Source organism: Chelonoidis abingdonii, chromosome 1 (genome assembly GCF_003597395.2).
Source record: "Chelonoidis abingdonii isolate Lonesome George chromosome 1, CheloAbing_2.0, whole genome shotgun sequence".
NCBI lineage: Eukaryota > Metazoa > Chordata > Testudines > Testudinidae > Chelonoidis > Chelonoidis abingdonii.
This window is the reverse complement of record NC_133769.1, coordinates 310,827,997-310,852,409: the sequence shown is the minus strand read 5'-3', so window position 1 is coordinate 310,852,409 and position 24,413 is coordinate 310,827,997. Positions and strand designations below refer to the sequence as shown.

At 41.7% G+C, this 24,413-nt stretch overlaps 1 protein-coding gene across 1 annotated transcript in view; it reads left to right on the top strand.

Annotated features, from left to right (window-relative positions):
• The window catches only part of ENOX1 (ecto-NOX disulfide-thiol exchanger 1), a 415,538-nt gene that overhangs the window by 47,654 nt on the left and 343,471 nt on the right, over positions 1-24,413 (top strand). Inside the window, exon 2 of the mRNA XM_032781770.1 lies at positions 301-378. The gene's annotated coding sequence lies outside the window, so the exon portion shown is untranslated. The remainder of the gene's footprint in view (positions 1-300; positions 379-24,413) is intronic.

Sequence of the window (24,413 nt, the reverse complement as noted above, 5' to 3'; positions counted from 1 at the left end):
TTTACAATCCAGTTGTATGTATCCATTGCAGTTTTATCAAAACTGTTTTCAGTAGTGTTTTTAAAAACAATTTAATGTTATTTTGTATTCTCTTTTTTCTGAATTATAGTAAATAAACCCCTCTGAACTTGGACTTTCCAATATTTTAATGATCTTGCTGCTTCCATAGTTTAAGATGTTTAACAACCTCTACACCAATGCTACAGTCAGCTTTTTAGCATTTAGTTCCTGAAGAAACAGGGATTTTTTCCCCCTCTACTGGAGGTCATTGTTTTTAACTTTTGTTTCTTGATCTTATAGGACTGGCCATGAGAATTTTTTATCTTCCTTCAGAAGTACGCTAATGGGGCTGCTGATAAGCGATCTGCTTTTGTAAAGGTCTGTAATTTATATTGAATCCCTGATTATTTCAGCATATACATTACTGCATTGATTAGTATCAGAGGGGTAGCCGTGTTAGTCTGGATCTGTAAAAGCAGCAAAGAATCCTGTGGCACCTTATAGGCTAATAGACGTTTTGGAGCATGAGCTTTCGAGGGTGAATACCGACTTCGTCAGATGCATGTAGTGGAAATTTCCAGGGGCAGGTATATATATGCAAGCAAGATAGAGATAATGAGGTTAGTTCAATCAGGGAGGCCGCTGTTCCTAGCAGTTGTGAGTTAAGAAAACCAGGGAGGAGGAAGACTGGTTTTGTAGCTGGCATAAAGCCATTCACAGTCTTGTTTTAATCTGGACCGATGGTGTCAATTGTCTGGTGGGCGAGGATCTGTCTAGACCACCGCAATGGCTGTGAAAGTAAGGGATTATTGTCCAGATGGTAGGTAATCCCTAGACGCGTGTGGAGGAGGGGTTGTTAGCTGGAGGACTGTATGGTTGATGGACCCTTAGGATGGATGTCCTGTTGGGTTTCTTTACTTGGGTTTGGTCTTTGACAGGTGGCTAGCGGATGCAGTCTTCTGAGGTAACACGTTGGCTTCTGGTTTGAATGATGACTAGAATGGTGATAAGCCAATTGAATGTGGCTGTTCTTTTCATTTCGCTCGGTATATTTCCTCGTTCAGGGGGTGGGTGTTGTAGTCCTTTGAAAATGCGTGTGGTGAAAGATAGTTTAATTGTAGGTGTTGGTTCTCCTGTCTCTTGCAGAGAAGGTTAAGGCCACGCAAATGCGCGCCTTGGTGGCCAAAACGTCGCCCATGCGCTCGCATTGTGTAGTTACAAGGGAGAGTCGAGTTGACCAGTGTGTGTCCTGGTTGAATAGCCAAGCTGAAGACAGTGGAAGGCTAGAGCATAGTCCTGGTCAGCGGCGAGGTCTCGGTGATAGGGGAAGTGGATGAGGGGAGGACTAACTTGTATGGTTCGCACACGTGAGGGAATCTAGGCATAAGTTGATAGGGAGAGCCTCCATAGGTAGAGTGCGTGGCAAACTCTGGCATTGAGGGCCTCGGATAGGTGGAGATGACGAAGCTGTTGTAACGCCATCAGGTTGGACATTTTAGTGAAGACATCTCTTTGCAACTCATGCCGAAGGTAACATAGAGATTTCAGGATTAAAAGATTCCGTCATCAATGTAAGACATAGGCTGAAAATTTGCGAAAAAGGCGGTGGGGTAAGGGGACAATAGGCGTGTAGGGAACGCTTGGTCCTCCCGCTGGGCCGGCCAGTCAGAAAAATTTGATTGGTCACTTACTTGCGCGCAGGCGCACGATGGCGCTAGACCACACCATAGCCATGACCACTGAATCGTGGAGTAATCCATATGATTAGTCATTACATTTGAATATACGCTTGTGTGTCGAATGTGAAATAAACGGCACAGAGCTAGCAGGAAGGAGACTCTTGGGTGCAGGACCAGTCCCTCGCCCGAGCGACTAGGACTGAATATCTTCCTGAAGCAGATTTAATGCTGCTCCACTGCAGTAAGGCGACTATCATCTGCAGCACATAGTAACTTATGGTCTCAAGACGTAGATCACGGCGCAGCCATGCCAAGCCTGGATGCCAATCGCGCATGCTTAACAGCTCTACCTCATCGACAGACACTCAGGCACGAGAGCAGACACTGACAAGAGTATACTTGCACACTCCTGTACAGGACCTATACCAGATCAGCCACACATCAACGTGTTCATATCACCTGCACGTCACTTCAAATGAATACTCCGCCATCATATTTATCGCAGCATGGACCATGACTCTGCCATAACACCTCGGCCATGAGCGTGGAACAGTCCCCTCTATGAAGAGGGATAAATAACACAAATGACTTAAATCAATGAAAGGAGAGGTGCATTACTATCAACTAGAGTAGCTGTAGGAAAGCACATTTTAATCTTTGCCATGAGACTCAACAACACTAAGTGCCAGCAGACCTTTTAGCGTGCTAAAAGTTTCCTTGCTAACCATAAAAATGTCTTTCAGGCGACCCTAGGAATCCTTCAAAGAGAACGTGCCTCCGAGGTTATCATTAACATTTACATCTGACAAGATTAGACCACAATCAACTCAGGTATCGCGGAGAAACAAGCGACTGAAGTGAAATGGAGCTAGTGACGAGCAACTACAAGAAACTAGTCGGTTCATACACCTTGGTTTATTCATCGATCCTAGGAAACTGTCGAAACACGGGCTTCACGGCTAACGTAAATATGAACTAAACACTCCATGCATCCATGATGCCATGCTGCAGTGGAAAAGGTACGAAGCAACGCGTTCGCCCACTAGGAAATTTCCAGCTTAGATGCATTCGCATACAGGACATGAAAAGCGATGTATTCACGACCTATCAAAGAGCAAGAACTCGATGCTCCAAACGTCTATTCACAGGTGCCTCTATGCTAGATAGTACGGAAAGCACTAGCGAAAATAACTGTCTGGCCCATTGATCTAGCGTCCAAAGCTTCTTTACATTCTAGTTGCCTGTTCTTATCATTACTTAGTAGCACAGATAATTGATACTATATCCGCAAAATATAAGATAAAGCCATAGTCATACAGCTTGGTTATTTCAAGTGAGGGGATCGCGTCGATATATTAGATGCGATGGATTAGCGAGGAGATGGAATTTATCTATATATATCTCATGCCCACTGAAAAGTATCATCATACGATCCTCATTATCTCTATCTTGCTTGCATATATATACCTGCCCCTGGAAATTTCCACTACATGCATCTGATGAAGTGGGTATTCACCCACGAAAGCTCATGCTCCAAAATGTCTGTTAGTCTATAAGGTGCCACAGGATTCTTTGCTGCATTGATTAGTATACTATCTGTTTATTACTTTTAGAGTATTGATATATATGAAATAAGTAAAAAGTTATAATTTTATTCAGGAGGGGCTAGGTTTTGAGGGAGAGATGGAATTATTTTTATTTCTTGCAAAATTGTGAGGTCATAATTCCATTCTGTTACACTGGTATAAATCTGAAGTGACTCCATTCATTTCCCATTTCAATGGAGTTACTCCAGATTTACACTACTGTACTTGAAAAAAGAATTTGATGTCTAAGTAACTTGACCAGACAATAGTGTTTTGTAGTATGTGGCAAAACCACATTATCTTAAGTCATTGTAGTTTATTGCTTGCTCCTGCCATTCCTGTGGTTAACTTGTGAGTAGTTTTGTAACTAACACTGCAGATAGTGCCAGGAATAGAAGAACAGGGGTTGGCAGAGAGTCAGTTGAACTGTTTAAGCTTTTGGGCCATAAGATGAGCTCTGGCTCATGGAATGTTTCAATATATTTTTTTTTAAAATGTTTTGGATATTTTAAGAAACCGTAAAAAGACCAGCTTGTTGCATGTGAATTATGAGAATAATAATGGTTTGAGTCCTGAGGTTATAGTGTGGTAAGGGATGGTGAAGGGACAGGGCCGGCGATTGCATTTAGGCGATTTAGGCAGTCGCCTAGGGCGCCAGGATTATGGACGGGGCGGCATTTTGCCGGGGAGGGTGGGCGGCAGGCGGCTCTGGTGGAGCTGCCGCAACCGTGCCTGTGGAGGGTCCCCTGGTCCGCGGCTCCGGTGGAGCTGCCACAGGCAGGACTGCGGCAGGTCCACCGGAGCTGCGGAAGCAGCGGACCGTCTGCAGAAATGCCTGCGGCAGCTCCACCATAGCCGCGGGACCAGCGCGGAGGGTGGCGAAATGGCCGTGCACCTAGGCGCTAAGAATACTAGCACCGGTCCTGTGAAGGGGTCATATAGTCTTGTCATTATATAATTGAAGTCTAATAAATATGGCAACCTAAGACCAAAATGATTTAAAGAATAGAAAACACCGTATTGTATCTCAGTATATTTTTAAACATAGGCAGGCATTCTTAAAGTACTACATTTTCTATAGATATTTGGTGGGAGAAGTTAACAGAAATCAACCTACCTATGAAGCTGCTTACATGATTGCCATCACTACAGTACCTGAGCACCATAGACTTCAATGGAAGTTGTACTGAACCTAATAACAATTTCTAAAGTGAATATTTACATCCAAAATATGCCCTATTTATTGAGTGTGTTTATTTTGGGATGGATGTTTAAAGGTATTTAGATAAACATCTGACTTTGTGCTTGAGACAGCACTCTTTGTATAGTCAATTTCACTGTTTCCTATGTATATAATTATGTAGTTACAGAGGGAAATTTGCTTTTAAACACAAATGTTAGCAGGGGGTCTTGGACAGGTGTAATACCTGAAACTACTTTTAATTCATTTTTTAAAATTGACTACATTTGAAGTTGAGTGTCTTTTTAAGAGGGCTCCAGATCTGAACCACCTCTAAGGCAGTTTGGAACCAGATCTGAACTTCACACAGCTTTTACATCGATAATGGAATGAACAAAAATCCCAGATCTGGCCCATTTGAAACCGAATAGATACAATGATTTTATGTCATTGTGTAATGGAAAGCTACATATTCTGAATTTGGATTACTCAGAGAAAATTGCATAACCATCAATGATTCATGTCACTCTCAGGCTTTCCAAATTCTTTCCTTCTTTCTTGAAAACTGTGACTATGATATTCCCTGGGGCAAAACTTGCGTTTTTGTTTTTGAGGAGAGAAAAGAAAGTGCAGACACTGAAAAGGATTCAAGATAAAGGGAGAAAACTTGCTGTTAGTGTTGGCATTTGGAATGTAAATCCTTATTATTAACTGTGATTTTTATAAAATCTGACATTCCAGACTTGCCTAGGAGTGACTTCAGGTCATGGTTCACTAAAGTCTTCTAAGAATTATGGCTGAATCTGTTTAACAAAGTGGTTGGGATTGTATATTCTTTTACCTGTGTGTCTGAAACATTTGACACAAATTGAGACAATGACTATTGTGCAGATGGGGCAAGATTAGTCCTTTGTTTAAAGACACATTTTCAGGAGGGAAGAGCTCATAGGTACATTGTTCACAAGTCTGATTCTTGAAAAATAATGGTTTCTGATTTATATATAAATTAGGACTATTTAGATTAGAGAGCGGACAAAGAAGAATTGAGATGATATATACATATTAAAATCATAAGTGGCATAGAGAAAGTGGTTTGAGTACTCCTATATACACCTTTCTTATCATTCAAGAGCAAGGGACAATGGATGACATTAAAGGGCAAGATGTTTAAACTAAAAAAGAAATACATTTGTACACAGTTACTGAGGCAAAATGTTTAGTAGGATCTTGAAAAGGGTTAGACATTTATGTGAATAATTAGAGCATCAGCCACAATTACATTATTTGCACTAAACATTTATAAGGCATATCAACCTACATACTTTAGGACATAATTCAATCACCCACTGCCTAGGTTTAGGAAGAAGCTTCTGTAATATCCATGTTGTTGTATAATTGTCCATTATGGGGGTTATGCACCACCTTCTGGTACTGCCTGTGGTGGGAGAGAGGATGCTCCACTGCATGTATCATTGATCTGATCCAGCATGACAGTTCCTGTCTTTTATGTTTAATTGCACACTTTTGGTATTTTTTTCCTACAACTATTTTCCCTCTTTCTGCACAGGTTTTTTTTTCTGCATTCAGTATTTTTATTTCCTGCTTGTGATGCCTCTCACATTCTTTCTCTAAGCCTCTTTTCACTTTCTCTTCCAGATTTTTTTTTTTCAGTTTGCTTCTTATTTGCTGTTGGAATTTCCTATTTCCCCTCTCGGTGTTTATCTGCAGAGGACACATCTACCCAACAGTCCTCCTGTGGACATTCTAAACCCTACCCATGATATTGCTATGGCAAAACTTGTTTCGATTTTAGGGGAGAAAATTATAAACATTGAAAACAATACAGACTAAAGAAAGGAAACTTATTACTGTGCTGGAATAGGAAAATCTTTTTAATGCACTTTTCCCCTCATCTCTGAGTTGTGTTTCCCTCTCCCTCAGTTCCCCTTGTTCTATAGCTTTCTGCCTTTATCTCATTGCTTTCTCTTGGTTTTTCATTCTGAATATGCTCAGATTGACTATAATCGTCCTTCAAAATAGAACATTGAGTCTAGTGAATGCCACTCGGTTGTTGGTGAACTCAGAACGGATTTAGGAGCAACAGGCCTTCTCTAATATAATGAGATGCAAGCATGAAAATACCAATTTCACAAAGGCCGTGGAGGGCAGTTTTCCGACAGTAGTGTAAGCATGGCAACCCACTACCTTCAATCTTCCTTCCAGAGCCATGCATATATCTAGTATGCCCTTCTGCTCTCATACATTTGGAAATATATACGGTTAAAAAACAGGGTTTGTGTACATCACAACTTTAAACGCAGACCTTCAGGGTCACCAGCCTCTCTTCCTTCATTGGTAGCTGCAGGGCTTTTCGGGAGGGCTGCTCACAGCTCAGTTCTCCTGCTAGAGGCTGCAGGAATGATAGAATGGCTACTCATGCAGGATGTTAGTAACTTTGCAAATATGAAGCAGGGGAAGGTAATGCATTAAACAGAGAGGAGTGGAGGGAAACAGGAAGAATTTGCAAATTCTTCCATCAACCTACTCACGTCTATATCAGGGGTTATGCGGACCTATCTGCAGTGCTCAGGGTATGACATTGTTCATAGCCATGAGTGACATAGCTAGGCCAATCTAATTTTTAACTATAGATCAGGCCTATGATGCAAATTGTTCTAGAATCGGATTCCTCATTGGTCATACCTGGTGATCAGTTCCCTCCCATTTCAAAGGTGGCTGTTAGTTCAAACATCTTAGCCAATCTCAACTATCATGGTATCACAGAAGAAAGGCTGTCTCTAAAGTAAGTAGGACAAAAGCCATCAGTGCTCACATGCCACATTTATGAGCCTATATAAGAACCAAGATAGAGAATTACCCCTGCCAGAATATAGAAGCCAGTGCAGTTTTAGTAGCACAGGTATAATGTGTTCTCTGTGAGCAGTGCTACTAAGTAAGCAGTCAGATGCATTCCACACCAGCTAAAGTTTCACAATTATTTTATTTATTTTCATTTTGTTAATAAAAAGGATGCCTCAACAAAGCATCTGGTGCCCTGCCAATTATAGCTTGCCTCTGCCTCTCCTCTGTCCCCTGCCATTGGCCTCCTGGCACTGAGCTTCTCACTTCTCTCTGTTTCCTCCGAAACTCCTGTCGGAGGAGTTTACCAGGGCCCACTGTTCCCTTGTCATCTGCCCCAATTGTTCATGCAAGGCCCACTGTACCTCCCACTGTCTCTCCTGGTTCTCTCAGACAACCCGGAGCTTGGTCTCACGCCACTCCTGTGTCCTGCCAGTCCCCCTCTGTTGGGGCCCTGGCACTGGAACCCGGCCAGGGACAACACAAGAGCCTTCTGCAAAGAACACCTCCCTGTATTTGGGATCCATCACCCCTTTGCTTCCCTGCTTGGCAATAGTCCCAGTCCTTGCCTTGCCCCTTAGAGTCCCCTTGTATCAGAGTGGACCACACATGCCCACATTCTCCACCACCTTGTAGCACGGCGATGACTCACCGGTGCGCTACCTCCTGCTGTTTGTCCAGGGAATTAGGTTTTCCAGCCTTGGAGTGCCCTGTGCTGTCCGGTATCCCGCATGCCTCAGGTCCCCGTGTCCCTCCCAGACCCCAGTGCCCCTTTACCTTGGGTGGTGCCCCCTAGCAGTACCCCCACTCTCTGGGTCTCCCCACCCAGGGGAACCCCCAAAGCTCTATCCCCACCTTGCCTCAGTGGCTACTGCCAACCATTGTCTAGCTCCCGCTCACTGGGGCAGGCTGCAGTCTATAAACCACTCATCCTCGGTAATGGGAGTTTGGACCTGCTGCCTTTCCTAACCCTGGGCTGCACCTCTGCAACCCAGTACCAGCTTTGGGCCTTTAGTCAGGCCTGCAGCCTGGGGAGTTGCCAGGCTGGAGCTCTGCTGCTCCTTTGCCTTTCCCCAGCCCTGCTTTACCTCAGACACCCTGCTCAGCTCCCAGGCACCCAAGTCTTTCTTTCTCCATTGCTAGAGAGAGACTGTCTGAATTGCTGCCTCATGGCCCTTTTATAGGGCCAGCTGTGGCCTGAATGGGGTGTGGCCCCGGCTGTGGCTGCTTCCCCAATCAGCCTAACCTATTGGCTCCCAGGGGCAGCCCTTTCCCAGGGCTGTTTTAACCCCTTCCCGGCCAGAGTGAGGTAACCACCCTGCTACAGTAGCATAAAACATATTCCAGTTATGTCATATTTACATTCGTAAGCATATTCCATAAAGCATTATGGGGTGCAACATCACAACTCCCTCAACCAAAGGAACTGACATTGCCTTTGCCATCTCTTACTGTTTCTTCCAAGCCACCATCATCATCATCTCAGTTTCCTGAGGATGGAGCTTCTTCCAGCTCATTCTCATCTAGGCTTCAGTCTGAGCTAGTTTCCAACTGGGGCCCTGAACCACAGCATCTGATTGGGTCTAAATAGACACATAGAGGTGGCTGTCATCAACATATTGAAAACACCACACCTAATGCCTCATAATGCTCCTCTGTATATGCTTTGAACAGAAAGAGTGACAGAATGGCACTATACAGCACCCTGCTAACTTGAAAGCTTTTTGGGAAGTGAAGCAACTATCCTCAGCTATCCACCAGTTCTCTTTGAGAGAAAAGAATGGAGCCACTGATAAGCAGCCATGTCCACTCTCTCCAGGGTCCTCTGGTGAGTCAGCAATGCCTCATAATCAGTGATATCGAAGACAACTGATGATCTAATAATACTGGCATTCACATTTGGTCTTCATCCATCGTTGGGGGAAATCATCAACCAGCTGAATGAATTCAGTTTCTGCAGCAAACCAGAAGTTTTCAGAGATAGCTCTAGGTAGAGCATGCTGCAATAATCCAAAATGAAGGTGAGAAAAACATGCATTACTAGGGTGAGTTCAGTATCTGAAAGGAAAGATAGCAACCTCGCATCCAAGAAGATGAGAAAAAAGCAGTCATGGTCACTGCTACTCTCTGAAATATCCAAAAGCAGCCGTGGCTCCAGTAAGACCCTTGAGTTACAAATGTGAGAAATGAAAGATGGTCTAGCTCCCTCAAACATAGCAGTGTTATGAAAAATCTTTTCCCCTTTCCTACAAAAAATCTATCCCAACATGGGAAAGTGCAAATCCTTTCTCTTTTGCTATTTATCTAAAAAAGTGCAAAAAATTGGTAGATTTAACATTAAATGTGCCACTGAAAGTCACTTTACCGAAGTGGAAGAAGAGAACATTGAGTTTGATGATCTTATAGTGAATACATTTGCAATTCCATTGCATTAGCAAAACTAAGCTGTGATGATAGTTCCAGCAACCCTTTGGCATTAGCTTCATTCAGGAGCAATCTCTATTCATCCCCAACACTCAAAAAATCTGCAAAGTTCCATCTATGATTATATCATAAAAGAGCCAGAAGACAAAGACTTTGATACGAAAGTTGCAAACTACTTCTAGGTTATCAACATCTCCTTCAGTGTTGTACAAAATGAACATTTTAAAGAAATGATTGAATCACATCTCCTGGGATGTACTGCTCCAGGCAGATATAGATTCCTGGGATCAGTTATTAGCAGCTACAAGTGGAGACGCAGAAGGGAAAAAGAATGTAGAGCTAAAAAGAATCCATATCAGCATTTAATGCAAGATGGTTGTTTGGGAAAAACAATCCAAGCTTTCAGGGAATAATGAATTCCTACTTAATGTTATTGATTTTACATCTGACCACAGAATATAGTGTCCAAGATGTCTTATAAGAACACTTTGAGAAGTGGAACAAAAGTTTGGCTCAGACACAAAAATAAAATACAAAAGATGGGAGAATGTATCATGTGCAGTCACCCTAAAATTCACCTGTCTGGGTATTCAGCACACTATTAAAAATTCACTGAGAAAATCATAATGCATAGCACCCTGAAAGTATATTATGGAGCTTGAAAAGTTCTTCCACAGCCACCTTCTGCCTGCTTGTCATGTGAAAAAGAGGGATTGGTGACCCCAGTTTCCGAATTACACGATGTAATTCTCAGAAAGATTGTGTCTTTATATTTACATCCATCTAGCATAAGGACTTGACATTTTGCACTGAGTAGGAGAGACATTTGACTAAAACACAACACACAATGTACAGAGCAGGACTGCACAAAAGTGCATTAAACTTACGAGAGCCGTTAAAGAGGAACCTGACAGATAAAAGGCTGATGACACGATTGTCACAGTCTCCGTGGAAATCTGGCTTGATGTAATTAATAAAGAACTTGAGTTTGGAACCAAAGGCACACTTATTCTGAGAGGCCATGGAACCTTTCCATTTCTTAGCTAATGAGACTGATTCCAAATACAAAGGACCTAAGCTGAATCCAGTAGAAGGGAGAAGATGAAACATGACTGCTTATTCATAAACTTGAGTATTGGTATTCTTATGTTTTTGCTTACAGAATTGCAGGCTTTTCATTTTGGGAAGAAAAATGTGTTTCTTTTATATTTGAGGGATAAATATGCTTACGAAGTGCATTGCACTGTTCTGTCTCTTTCATTTAGTGAAACCTTTCATGAGTTTGGCTTTTATTTTGGAGAGGGAGTGTTCTTCTCCACACTGACTTGTGGGTTTTTTGCAGGGAGCGGGGAGTTGGGGAAAATTACAGCAGCCTTGCTAGAGAGGGTTTCAGACATAAACTCTGTTTGTTCTAGTTGTTTTCCATGGCCTGTCAGCATTATCTGTCTCCTATCCTGGTGAGGTTCTGCAGACCAGTTGCTATCGAGTTTTTCTCTCCACCAGACATGAGGAAAGTCAATCAAATGAATTATCTGGGTTCAGTGAAATAGAAACCTAGAGCTGGATGTCTTCTGTATGCAGAAAGAAGCACAGTCTGCACTGCTTCAGTATTTCCCTAAGACGCTCATATTTACATAGAACAGGAGGGTGACATTGGAAAACCTTTGATGCCTCACAGGTAATAGGATATACATCAGATAGTATGATCAATTGCCAAATATTACTCTTTCGGTCTTCTCAGAGGATAAAAAGAGAAAAACCAAATGAGTAATTGCAATGTCTCTATCTCCTACAATCTGCAGCCATGTCAACAGTACCTTAGAAGTTAGTGGTGTCAAAGACAGAAGAAGAGTGTCTACATGGACAGTCAGACTAGTACATTCAAGAGCGGGAATCTGACTTAGGAGCACAATTCTTACTGAAAGTTTTGAAAATTCTATTCAATCTTTTGTTGCCAGAAAGAGGATGTTGAACAGTGAGACCAGCCCAGTCCAAGTACTGGACCTAGGACTAAAGCCAGTTTGATAAGTGTCAAGGAAGTCTGAGTATGTCAGATGTTGCTTGGTTACCACCTTTTCAGTAATTCACCTTTCACCTCTCCTCAAAATGAAGCAGATTTTAGGGAAAACAATAATTGGAATAATTCTCAGTTTCAAGACATTACTGTTTGAAAAAGCTGAACAATTACTTCTTTGAGATGCTGTCACCATGCCCTCCAGAAAGAAAGAAATGAAAGTGTTTTCCAATAACAGACCTGATATCTCCCTCCTAGAATTTATCAGGCAAGAAACACATTGATCCAATTTGCAGGTTGCAGTCTGAAGGTCCCTAAGCACATCTAAAACCTCAGTGTGTGACAATGGCTTAAAGTTAGAGAAGACGCTGCATTTGGTCCCTGGCATTTGTCCCACGGTGCAGGCCACCAATCCCATTACAGTCTGAACAGCCTTGTCCATGAAGTAGATGAAACGTCCTCTGCTTCACTGGTCAGTTTCTCTCTTGTTTATAGGCAATTCTACTGCCTTTCTCCCCTTCTTTGCTATCATGCACTAGCTCAATGCTTTAATGTTTGGGTTGCAAATACTGCATGGAAATGTTTAAATCCAGGCCAAAACATTTTTAAAAAATCATAGAAATCTTTCTGTTGCTCTTAGGTTTTGTAGTATGTTGTCTTTCAAATTTGTCTTAAGACAAAATTTTCACTTAAAAAGACAGCATCAATATGATTCAATTTCCTTGTCTGCTTTTTAAAAATCACCTGAGTATTTAAACTGACGTCTTATTCCTCTCAGAAAGCCTTGTTGTAATGATTCATTATGCTTTACCAGCAATAATGAAACAAAAATGAGTATAAAATCATTTGGTTTCTGATTGATTTAGAGTTAGAAGATAATTCCTCCTTTGTTGTTAGAGACAAGTTTAAAAGGGCTACTATGGCAACCAAAATTAATGACAAACATAGAGGCTGTTAATCATGCAGACTGAGTGGAATAAGAAAAGCCTTAATCTTTACTGAGCCCATTTAATACCATCCCGATTATTTGTGTGAAGAGTTAGTAAGTGCATCTCTCTAAAGAGTGGCTGGCACCACTGACCTCACTGACTAGAAAAAATGAGGTTCATGATCCTAGGCAGAACCTTTGTGGTAGGTCCTACCCCTGTTGATAAGATGGGGCATGATCCATGGGTTTTGGATTATGCTCATAGTGGGCCACTCCCATCTTATTATTTGTCAAGTGCTGATAGTGTGCTTAGTGTTGTTTAAGACACAGAAATAAAGACAGTTCTTGCCCCAAAGAGTTTACAATCTACAAGGCAGACAAATGCCAGGAAAAAAGGTACTGTGGGATCCAGGCAACCATGGTATCATAAGGTATGTCTACACTGCAGTAAAAGACCTGCGATACTGAATCTCAAAGCCTGTGTCAATTGACTTGCGTTTGCAAGGTCCAGGCTGCAGAGCTGAAAATAGCAGCATAGATGTCCAAAACTGGGCAAGGGTGAAGGGTCTCGGAGCCCAAATATCAACACTGCAGTTTTTAGCCACACAGCCCATGCCCTGCAAGCCTGAGTTAGTTGGTCCAACCTCTCAGACTCAGTGCTGTCATTTTTTCTTTTCAGAATAGAAGTACCCTTAGACTGCTTTTTAAAATATAATTGGAGGCAATAGTGATGCGATGTTGATGTGTGTTAATGATCCTGATGTGACAGACAGGATAGTGACACCTCTTCGTAGAAAAGGAGAAGTCTTCAGGAGCCATGCAAACAATTAAATATATAAACAAATGCTTTTATATTACCAAAGAGGGCCTCTTATGTGCTATAAAGCAGGATTGATCTATTTTCTGCCGTGTGAGAACTGGCCAACAAACTGATTCTAGACATGCTTTGTGGACATGCTGGTCTGTTATCCTTTTGGAAGAAAATACATCCATAGACAGAATTTAAAGTATGCAACATAGATTAACTGTTTATTTTTATCTGTGCATTTATCTCAGGGCTCCAGATGTATGGCTGAATCCCATATGGTCAACACCCCATAAGGTTGACAACCATATGGCTGAAAGCCTACATTGCCAGAAAATTGATGGGGGGGCAGCAAGGGGGGTTTACATATCTGCAGGTTCAGAGTGCGGAGAGGAGCTGTCACCTAGCAACATGATGCTGACTCTCCTCTTCCTTTGAGGCAGAGGTGTCAGCTTTCCAGCCATATGGTTGTTGATCTTATGAGGTGTCAGCTCTGTGGAATTCAACCATATGAAATACAAAGTGAAGAATCAGAAAGTACCCACTTTGATTTCCATAACAAAATTCTTAACTTTAAGTCAACAGGGAAGAAGTTTCCAATGCTGTGATAGAGATGAAAAGCATCAGCTTAAAGAGCTAAGTAGTATTCACTCTTTTCTAGAAGCTCTTCAATAAAGATCTAAACTCAGCCTCACTAAACAAAGCTATAGATTAGAATATTTACTGCACACTGTGTAGTATTTTGTCTGTAGGCCCTTTATGTTCAATAGGCACACAGGCATCTGTTTTATTTCACCCTTCCTCAGTAGGCTGAGATATTAATCTAATAACTGAAGGATTAATTATATGACACAATAATAGATAATGACATATGTAATTCTACCCCAAACCACTGTTGCAGTTATGGTTTTTCATGTGTACTCTATTGTGGTTAATAGCAATACATAAACTTGTGACTCCATGTTGTTTAATCTGTTGTGGCATATCTAACTCCAGCACCTATTACCTATCTGTTGTCAGTGTGTCATCTACTGTACTAAATATATAGATCAAAATCCTGCAGTCTTTACTCAGTCAAAACTCTCACCAGTGTTAACAGGAGTTTGCCTCAGAAGGAGTGCAGGATTTGGCCCATGGGAATAAGAGAGCTAAAAGTCATTGTGATATCCAAACTGTGAACATGTGATGTTTTGTTTATTTTGAATTTAGCAAGTGTGTTTGAAAACATTACTGTTCCTAAAATAGCCTTTAGAATGTTTCCTCCCTTCCCTCCTCTACCAGAAAAAACATGTCAGATATTTAAAGATAATATAGGTGGCTGAAGAAAGAAAATGTTGTGATTAGCTGGAAATGGATTATTTTCAGTATAATAGTTAGAATACCAGAGACCGCCATGCCCTCACAGCACTCCCTTAGCTTCTGCCACCTATGATATCTATACTAAGCACAATGTCATCGGTTAGCTACGGTGGTGCAGGTTCATATTTACCAATTTGCAAATTATGCATGTGCAGCTCTGAACAGAGCTGTTCTTTCTTTGTCTTTCTGCTTTTCTTCCTTCACTAATGATTCAAACTGCTTACATGTCTGGCATCAGAGGGCTGTATTCTGAGCTTGTAGTTTCCTTTGTACACCAATTAGATCTTTAGCATTTAAATTACAATTTTATTTGCTGATTTGGAAGCATCCTTTTTGGTAGAATGAGATTTTCTTCATCCTGCAACTGTTCTTTGATATAATGATTTATTAAGGTACGAGGAGAAATATTGATCCTGCTAATAGCTTCTGCCTTGTCACATAATGCTTTGCATTTTACTCAGCTGAGATGGCCATATTCCTTTGCTCATCATCTGATTGACCATAAATGCTTTGGCCTTTCTCCAGCAATTATCACACTTACCAAAGCAGTGGGTAAAAGTCAAGTATTTATAGACTAATTAGAGAAGTCAACATGTCCAAATAGTATACTTTATGTAACACAAGGAATCATTAGCTGGTGGTGTGTGTGAAATTAGGGAGCAGTTCTATACTGTTTAAAAGCAAATTTAGCAAATTCATAATTTTTGTATGTACATTATTGATTAGGCCTGTCTTTTGTGGGGAGTTATACCCTGCAGCTGTGATTTATTAATGGCATTTCATTGATATTTTCAGTTATATTCTCTCTCCTGTATCGTCACCTCCTTTTGGAAAAGCTTTCCAATGTTATTGCGTATAGAAAGATGGTGAAAGATCATTTGGAACTGATTCCTATTGTGGTTTTCACTATCCAACTTGGAAAGTGCATTATTCCTTTAGTAATGGTAACAGCCATTCATAACCGCCTCTATTGCAAGGGGGAAAAAAAGACAACTACATGAAAAATATAGAACAAAGCTTATTTTTAAATGACAACAGTCCACACTACTTTATTCACCAAAATGAAGTCAAATGCTCATTACTTCTGAAAACCAGGTCCTTGGTGTCCCACGTTGGGAGCTGAAAACCATAGACATAAAATATTGATGGATACTTTTTTGAAAACATTGTCTTAACCTCTTCTTTACCTCAGTTTCACCTCTTGTAACTTGGCATATTAATACCTACCACTGAGGGATATAGTGAGGCTTAATTATTAATTAATGTAAAAGATGGCAAATTAAAAACTAATAATGTGATTTTTATCCCACACAGTGTGTAATTAGACTTGGAACTCATTGCCTCAGGATGTTGTTAAGGCTGAGAATTTAGCAAAATTCAAAAATGGATTGATTGTTTATATGGATAATCAGAATATCCAGCTATAGTAATTAATGCTAATGTAAGCGGGGGAATGGTCCCGCTATTGTAGGGAACTTTCCTGGCTTCTGCACTACCCCGGTGAAGTGGGCTGGTGGAAGGATCTGATCCTCGCTCCCCCTGTCTTGTACCAGAGCTCCCTGCCCTTGAGACCCTTGCCACTTCTCTGTCTGCAGAGTCCTCGGGTAACCCCGAACGAAGGCTGGGCCCAGGATTCCTGGGGGGCGTCAACCTGGCTGTGGTCAGCCGGACAGGGAGAAGGTGTTCCCGCACTCTGGGTAGCTCTCTTTGTGCTCCCGGCTCGCCTGAAGCGCCCACGGTGTGCAGAGTCATACAAGTGAAAGCAACACAAGTATTTAAAGTTGGAGACAATTAATTTTAAAAAAAATAAGGAAAATGGAAGGTTAAGAAGAAGACATGCGACGGCCGCCGGCTGCTCTAGTGGTGGCAGAGAACATGTAACAGGTCTCTCTGGAATGTCCAGGGCAGTTCAGGCACGTCGTTTCTTGTGCCAGCCGCCTTGCGCAGCCGTTGACTGTGCTGCCAGGGACGCTGGCGGGTTGAACGTTGCTCTGGCGTGGCACAGAATCTCAGGCTCTGGGTGGCAGACCGTGGCCAGTGTCACCCCCCTCTCTGTCAGGCGTTACGATCCCCCTCAAGTCTGGCTGCAGGGCCTCTGGCTGGGCGTCTCCCTGTGCTGGGTCCCACTGCCCAGGGTCCCTAATGCTGCTCCCCAGCTGCTCACCGCACCCAGCCCGGACTGCTCGCAGCCCCAGCTCCACACTGCTGCAGCATGGCTGGTGCTTCTGCCTGCCTCCAGCTCCCTGGGCCGCTTCTCCGGCCTCTCTGGCTCCAGTTGCTACAGCTCTGCCCCAGGCAGGTCTGCTCTGGCAGGCTGGCTTCTGTGACTCTCTCTCAGCTCTCACCTGCTTTCTGGGCTGCTTGTCTGGCCCCTCTGGCTCTGGTTGCTGCAGCTCTCCTCCCAGGGCAGGTCTGCTCTCTCTGGGCTGTGCTCTGGCTTTTTGGGCTGCAGCTCTGCTCCTAGCAGCTTAGCTTGGGCCCCCTACTCCATCTGATCCAGGCAATTCGAGCTCACAAGGAGAATGGGACCCACCCTGGCCTTCTGTCTCTTTGATTAGCCTGCCCGCCCTGTCAATCAGGCTGACCTGGAGCATTGGGCTCTCGTCATTGTTCCTGAGGACTGTCAGTCTCAGGGTCCTGATTTGCCATTGATCCCTCCCTTTTTAGTGCTGGGAGCTAGCAACCAAACACCGCCACTGAATGTTAGCAAGGGGATAACAGTCTCCTTACACTAACGAAAAGACTAGATGAGATATAAGCCTCATGCATCAGGGTTTTAGCCAATCTTTAACTATTAAAGGTTAGGAGCAGACCTAGTGCATATAAGGGGCAGATTATATATAAATATCTACTGTAGGATACTTTCATCTTCCTCTGAGACATCTGGTGCAGTCTGGACCTCTGGTCTGATCCAAGGTGGCAGTTCCTCTATGTTCCTCTATTCTAAAATGATCTGAGAACCTCGGTGGGAAAGTTCTGTGGAAACGTAAAGCATTATTACTGTCCCAGTTGAAGTTTCTGTTTATAAACACACTTTTATCACCCAATTTAAATACCAGATGGCATCTCTCTCTCTCTCTCTCACACACACACACACACGCTTTTTTAATGGTGAATTTAATATTTGTGGAGACGGTCAGAGTGACAGCACTGGACAGTGAAATGCTTCACTCACAAAACATGTACAACACAGGTGGCTGCAGTTGAAGCTCCACTGCCTAACCGCTGTGCCTTACCTCTGACTTGAAAGTAAATGCACCTCATTGTTCAGTCCTGGCAGCCTCTACTAAGCAAGTGCTAAGCAATGAATAACTTATTTGACAAGTGTTTTCTGATTCTTTTACTGTTTGCTAGCTATTTGCAAACAAATCATGAAATTTCAAGTGTATTCCTTATTCATTGGGTTGTTCAGTGAATAATTCTTTTATTTTTTGTGAATAGCAAATATCTCCATTTTGTGCTGTCTTGGTTGGTTATCGGGTTGATTTTCTCCAGTTTGTGATTTTTACTGGGAGTATGCTGTTCAAAATTTGCTTTCAGTGAATATTTTTAAGTTTCAAATTGAATTGTTTCCACTGTTCTGTCTGCTCTGTTGCCAGCAAAGGTACTGCCTAGTGCCAGTTTTGATGGTGTAATTTGTTATGTTCTTAATTATACGTTTAGGAGTTGGCTTAGAGACCACCAACTCATTTGACAATAAGACACCGAGTATCTGATGCTTTTGGTTACCATTGACCCACAGCTGATTTGAACTAGTGAGACCAGATCCTCAGGTTGTCTAAATCTGCTTAGCTAATCATTGATGTCTGTAGAGCTGTGCTGACCTGTATCTGCTGAGGATCTGGCCCATGAGCTGGAGGTGATTCAGGCTATTCCTGAGTTATGTTACTGCATCAGAAATGGATTTTAAGCAGTAGAAATGAGAAAATATTTTATTTTAAACTGTTCTCTTGGATGTGTTCCAACTTTTCCAGGTACAGTAACTGCTGAAGTGTCAACAAAGTCTCAGCATCTAACAGGAGGAAGGAAGGGGCAGGACAGTGAGGGCACGTCTGCACTGCAGTTAGATACCCACAGGCTGTGGCTGGTCCATATGGGGCCTGGGCTAAGGGGCTGTTTAACTGTGGTGGAGATGTTGGGGCTTGGCCTGGAGCCCGGGCTCTAGAACTCTGCAAGGTATGAAGGTCCCTCAGCTTGAACATCTACACCACAATTAAACAGCCCCTTAGCCTGAGCCCTGCGAACCTTAGTCAGCTGGCTTGGCCAGCCTCAGATTTTTAGTAGACATAGCTTGAGAGGAGGGTAGACTTGGCAGAATAGAGGGAGCGAGTAGACATATAGAGAAAGATGATAACTGACATAGATGGAAGGGAAAGAGAGCAATATTGATGTGAATTTGGAAGAGGCTTTATGAGTGATTATGTACTATGGAAGATGGACTACAACTGTGTGGCTTCCTCATATCAATTTCAAAATATCTAGAACTTGTTAGGCTGCATGATTTACATTATAGTCAGCCCGGTTATATCTATGATACTGTATTCTCCTTAAGGCACCTGATACAAAACCCACTGAAGTCAATTGATAGACTCCCATTGACTCCAGTGGATTTTTAATCATCCCATATTCAAGGTTGTCAATAGATGCTTCTGCATTTTATTTCTTTAAGTTATGATATCCTCTCTAAATGCTAATTCATAATCTATGTGTTATTATTTATGATGAGTGCACTCAATAATTCAATTCTGAACATTTAAATCAATGCTTCATAAATGACTCTGCCTTGTCAGATTTTAAGATCAAGTAGCAGATCCAAAATTGACATAATATAATTGAGAACAACAAAATCACATCGGTAGGTCTTGACCCTGCAAACACTTACGGGCACAAGTAATTTGACATGAGTTGCTCCCTTTGAGCTCATTGGGACTAAGTGCTTGTGTACAGTTGCTCATGTGTGTTTGAAGAATGGAGACAATAGTATATATTTTATGTTTAAATCAAATTATTTTATATTCACCATATGTTCAAATGAAACTAATCTATCTGATGCGTATCTGGATGTTTAATAAAAATATTATGTAACTGTCAAAAAGAGAAAATTGCTATTGAATCAGAGGACTAGCAATGCACAGTTTTATGGACAATTTTTCCATCAGGATATTAAGGTAAAACTGTAACTGTGCTTATGGTACCAGATGCAATCTTAATTTGTATACACAACATGCAATCATCAGACCTTATTAAATATATATAAACTAAATTTGATTAAATTGTAATTTAATTTTAAAATATAAACCTTTCATTGTATGCAATGGCTTTGGTTTTCTAAGAAGGTCGGTCACTTCCTGGGGCATAAATATGCCATGTAATCCTGTGAAGATAAGCAAACCCATATGACCCAATTTTACTGCTCCATCATGAAGTCTTAATATGGACAAATGTCAACTGCTTTCTGTGTGAATGTTAAGTATCAGAGGGGTAGCCGTGTTAGTCTGGATCTGTAAAAGCAGCAGAGAATCCTGTGGCACCTTGTAGACTAACAGACGTTTTGGAGCGTGAGCTTTTGTGGGTGAATACCCACTTCGTCAGACGCAGGTAGTGGAAATTTCCAGGGGCAGATAGATAAATGCTAGCAGCAAGCTAGAGATAACGGGTTAGTTCAGTCAGGGAGGATGAGGCCTGTTCTAGCAGTAGAGGTGTGAAAACCAAGGAGGCAGAACTGGTTCTGTAATTGGCAAGCCATTCACAAGTATTTGTTTTAGTCCAGAGCTGATGGTGTGCAATTGGAGATGAACTGCAGCTCACAGTTTCTCTTGATAGTCCTGGTCCTGAAATTTTTTGCTGCACGGATGGCCACTTAAGGTCTGCTATAGTGGTGGAGGAGGTTGAAGTGCGCTCCTACAGGTTTTTGTATATTGCCCTTCCTGATATCTGATTTGTGTCCATTTATCCTTTCCGTAGTGACTGTCGCAGTTTTGGCCAGTGTACATAGCAGAGGGCATTGCTGGCATATGATGGCGTATATACATTGTGGACGTGAGGTGAATGAACCAGGATGGAAGGGGTGATCTGGTTAGGTCCTGTGATGGTGTGCTGGTGTAGATATGTGGGCAGAGTTGCATCGAGGTTGTTGCATGGATGGTTCCTGAGGTAGAACTTACATGGTACGTGTGTGCAGTTGCTGGTGAGAATACGTTTCAGGTTGGCAGTTGTCTGTGGCAAGGTTGGCCTTCCACCCCAAAGACCTGTGAAAGTGTGGGATCATTGTCCAGGATGGGTTGTAGATCCCTGAGATGCGTTGGAGGGGTTTTAGCTGGGGCTGTATGTGATGGCCAGTGGGTCCTGTTGGTTTCTTTCTTGGGTTGTCTTGCAGTAGGAAGGCTTCTGGTACACGTCCTGCTCTGTTTGATCTGTTTCCTAATTTCTCGTGCGGGTATTGTAGTTTTGAAGAATGCTTGTGGAGATTGTAGGTGTTGGTTCTCTGTCTGAGGGTTAGAAGACAGATGCCGGTTGTAACCTCAGTGCTTGGCTGTAGACAATGGATCGTGTGATGTGCCCGGGATGGAAGCTGGAGGCATGAAGGTAGGCAGAGCGGTCGGTAGGTTTTCGATATAGGGTGGTGTTAATGTGACCATCACTTATTTGCACCGTGGTGTCTAGAAAGTGGACTTCCTGTGTCGATTGGTCCAGGCTGAGGTTGATGGTTGGGTAGAAATTGTTGAAATCATGGTGGAATTTTTCTAGAGTCTCCTTCCCATGGGTCCAGATGATGAAGATGTCATCAATGAAGCGTAGGTAGAGAAGGGGCGTGAGTGGACGTTGAATGTGAATGTTGTGTCTGCAAGAGGATTTAAGAAATATTACTCCTTGGGAAGATGCTGTGTTCATGTATAGCTTTATTGAAAAGAGGAAAAAGAAACTAATAAAATTCCTAAGCAAATGTTTTTAATATTTTAAACATTAAAAAAGTATCTAAGGTTCTCCTTTGAAACAAAACATAGAGAACTATCTTGAGGCTATTACAAGTGTGTTTCTTAAATGTTGCACAGATAATCACTGAGGTTTCAGTGTCTGAAGTGAGTATAGTTTATGATCTAGTGTCTGAAGACCATTAACTAACATCTGCTAGCAGCTGGAAAAAATGGAGAAAAAAGCACCAAATTTTAACTCTTCAGTTATTAAATAACCCTTTTTCTATAGTACTGTTAGTAATGAAGAGAAAATCTTGGTGAAGTCTAAAGTTCCTATTTGTACCTAACTTATATTAGGTTATTCTTTGTCATTCATAGTTGACCTAGAGAAATCACTTAGTTTTTCTTATAAATCAGAAAGTGGTTGTTATGCTTTTTTGTCTTGCATCTTTTAAATGGCCTCAGGCATCCATGAAGGCTTTTAGGCAGGAACAAGTGTGTTTTGGTCTGTGGGCCATCAGCAATGGCTTCTCATGCATTACTTACTCTAATATTGTAATTTTCATTTAATGTGTTGAACATTCTAACTTGGAGCCAGATTCTGATACCCTTACTCATGTTGAGTAGCACCATGTGTTTCAATGGGTCTATTCTTGGAGCAGAGTACTATTCAGTGTGACTAAAGCATTTGGAATCTGTCCCTTAATGGGAATTTCTGGATATAAAATATGCCAATCCAGGACTTGTTCCATTTGGTTATATAGCTTTGTTTGGCAAGAGGTTCAGAGTTCACATAAATCAGATGGAAGCTGGAGAGTGCTGCTCATATAGGCTGTATTCACAATATATACGTGCACTGTCTTCTATTTTCTATTTATGAGTAATTCTTACACTCACAAGTTTTTTTCCACTGATCTCATTGGGCTGCTTGCATGAGAAGGCTTTGCTTTAGAAAGGAAGACTACAGATAGAAGTGCATCATAGTACATTATGGATGACATTTTCAAAATAGGGACATCCTATTGAATTCTGCTGTGTCATCACTTAAATGTTCACTTCTTCATGAGATGTATTCTTGATTAAAATGTAACACAAGCATTTCCTTCAGACCTATGTTATTTCTGTCCTGACCTGGATTTTAACTCAACAGTTTAAAATAAGTTTTTAAATAAAGATGGTGAAATAACATCAGCTGAATTGTTTCAGTAGGGTTACATTTAAAATAAGTAATTTCCTTTTATCTCTGTTCTCCCATGTGTAAAATGAGGATAAATAATATTTACCTGTCTCACAGGGTTGTTATGAACATTAATTCATTATTGTTATAAAGCACTTTGAGAACCTTGGTTGGAAGGCACTATTGAAGTACAAATTGTGATATTTATTTATTTAAAGGTGAAACACTTTCAAAACCCTTTGATTTGCAAAGTGAACATGAATGTTTAAGTTTACTGAGAAGAGCAGAGGTGAAATCATTATTGCATAGCCTTTAGGATTACTAAGTTAAATTGTCCTTAACAAGTGCTATAAGTCAAATGCTTCTCTTAGCTACATGGACTGGTGACTTTGGATATCTCAGATTGTCCCCATGCATCGTTTCTTATGGGTAATTGAGAAATCTGCAGTTGTTTGCGTGATTCACAGTGCTGTGGTCCAAAGAGAAAATGGCTTCTAGGAAGAATGAAAAGAAATGACAATACCTGTACATTTATGTTTACATTATCACAAAAACAGAAGAAGTCAGAACATTTAAAATTCTGTCTGACGTTATGGGCCAGATCCTCAGCTGATGGAAGTAATCAAAAACAATGAAACTACTCTGAGTTAAAATAGCTGGCGCTCCGTCACTCCATCTTAACTGGCATGCTTCATGTAAGAAAAAAGACACCACAGTATGGATTAAAGGGTAGATTGACTTTTTTTTATTAAGTTGAAAATCAAGTGAATATATTAAGAATTAGTTTAAAATTAACCCTGGTCAATTACTTTATTGAAGTATCCTTTTTGTCTATTTGTGTGTATTTATTGCTTTTGAAAATTGCTACCTGCACCACCAAGGAAACTGGATTCCTTTTTAAACCACAGCTCTAGTAAAATATGTGCCAAAATATTGTGACCTTCCCTCCACTGTCCTACTAATGTGCCTCAGGCTTAACGGAGAAGGCCTACCCAAAGGTCGTTCACTTTTATGTGGACCTGGCCAATTCTTCATAATCATCAAGCAGCCCTTCACTTACTTTTCCTTGGGAATCCCTCCCTCTTCTTAATCCTGCCACCTTCAGTGCTCCTCATACCAACGACCATCCTTCGAATTGAGTAGGACTGGATGGACTGCCTGCCCTCGGTTGTAGGGTTTATTGTTGGTGTGCCCTCTGGGGTATTCATTCCCCTTGACAGTAGCTTTTTTCTTTTCTACCACTTCCATCCATTTGGCTCCAATCTCCCCTGCCTCGATTACCGTTTTGGGTTTCCCATCTAGGATGTACCTCTCTATTTCCTCAGGAACACCATCTAAGAACTGCTCCATTTGTATCAGCAGGTGCAGCTCGTCCATATTGTTGGGTTGATGCAGGGCATGGGTCCTGAGCCCTGGCACAGCCCAAGACAAAGCAATGAAACATAATACAACAAATGGTCACGTAACAACATAATGAGATAAAGCTGC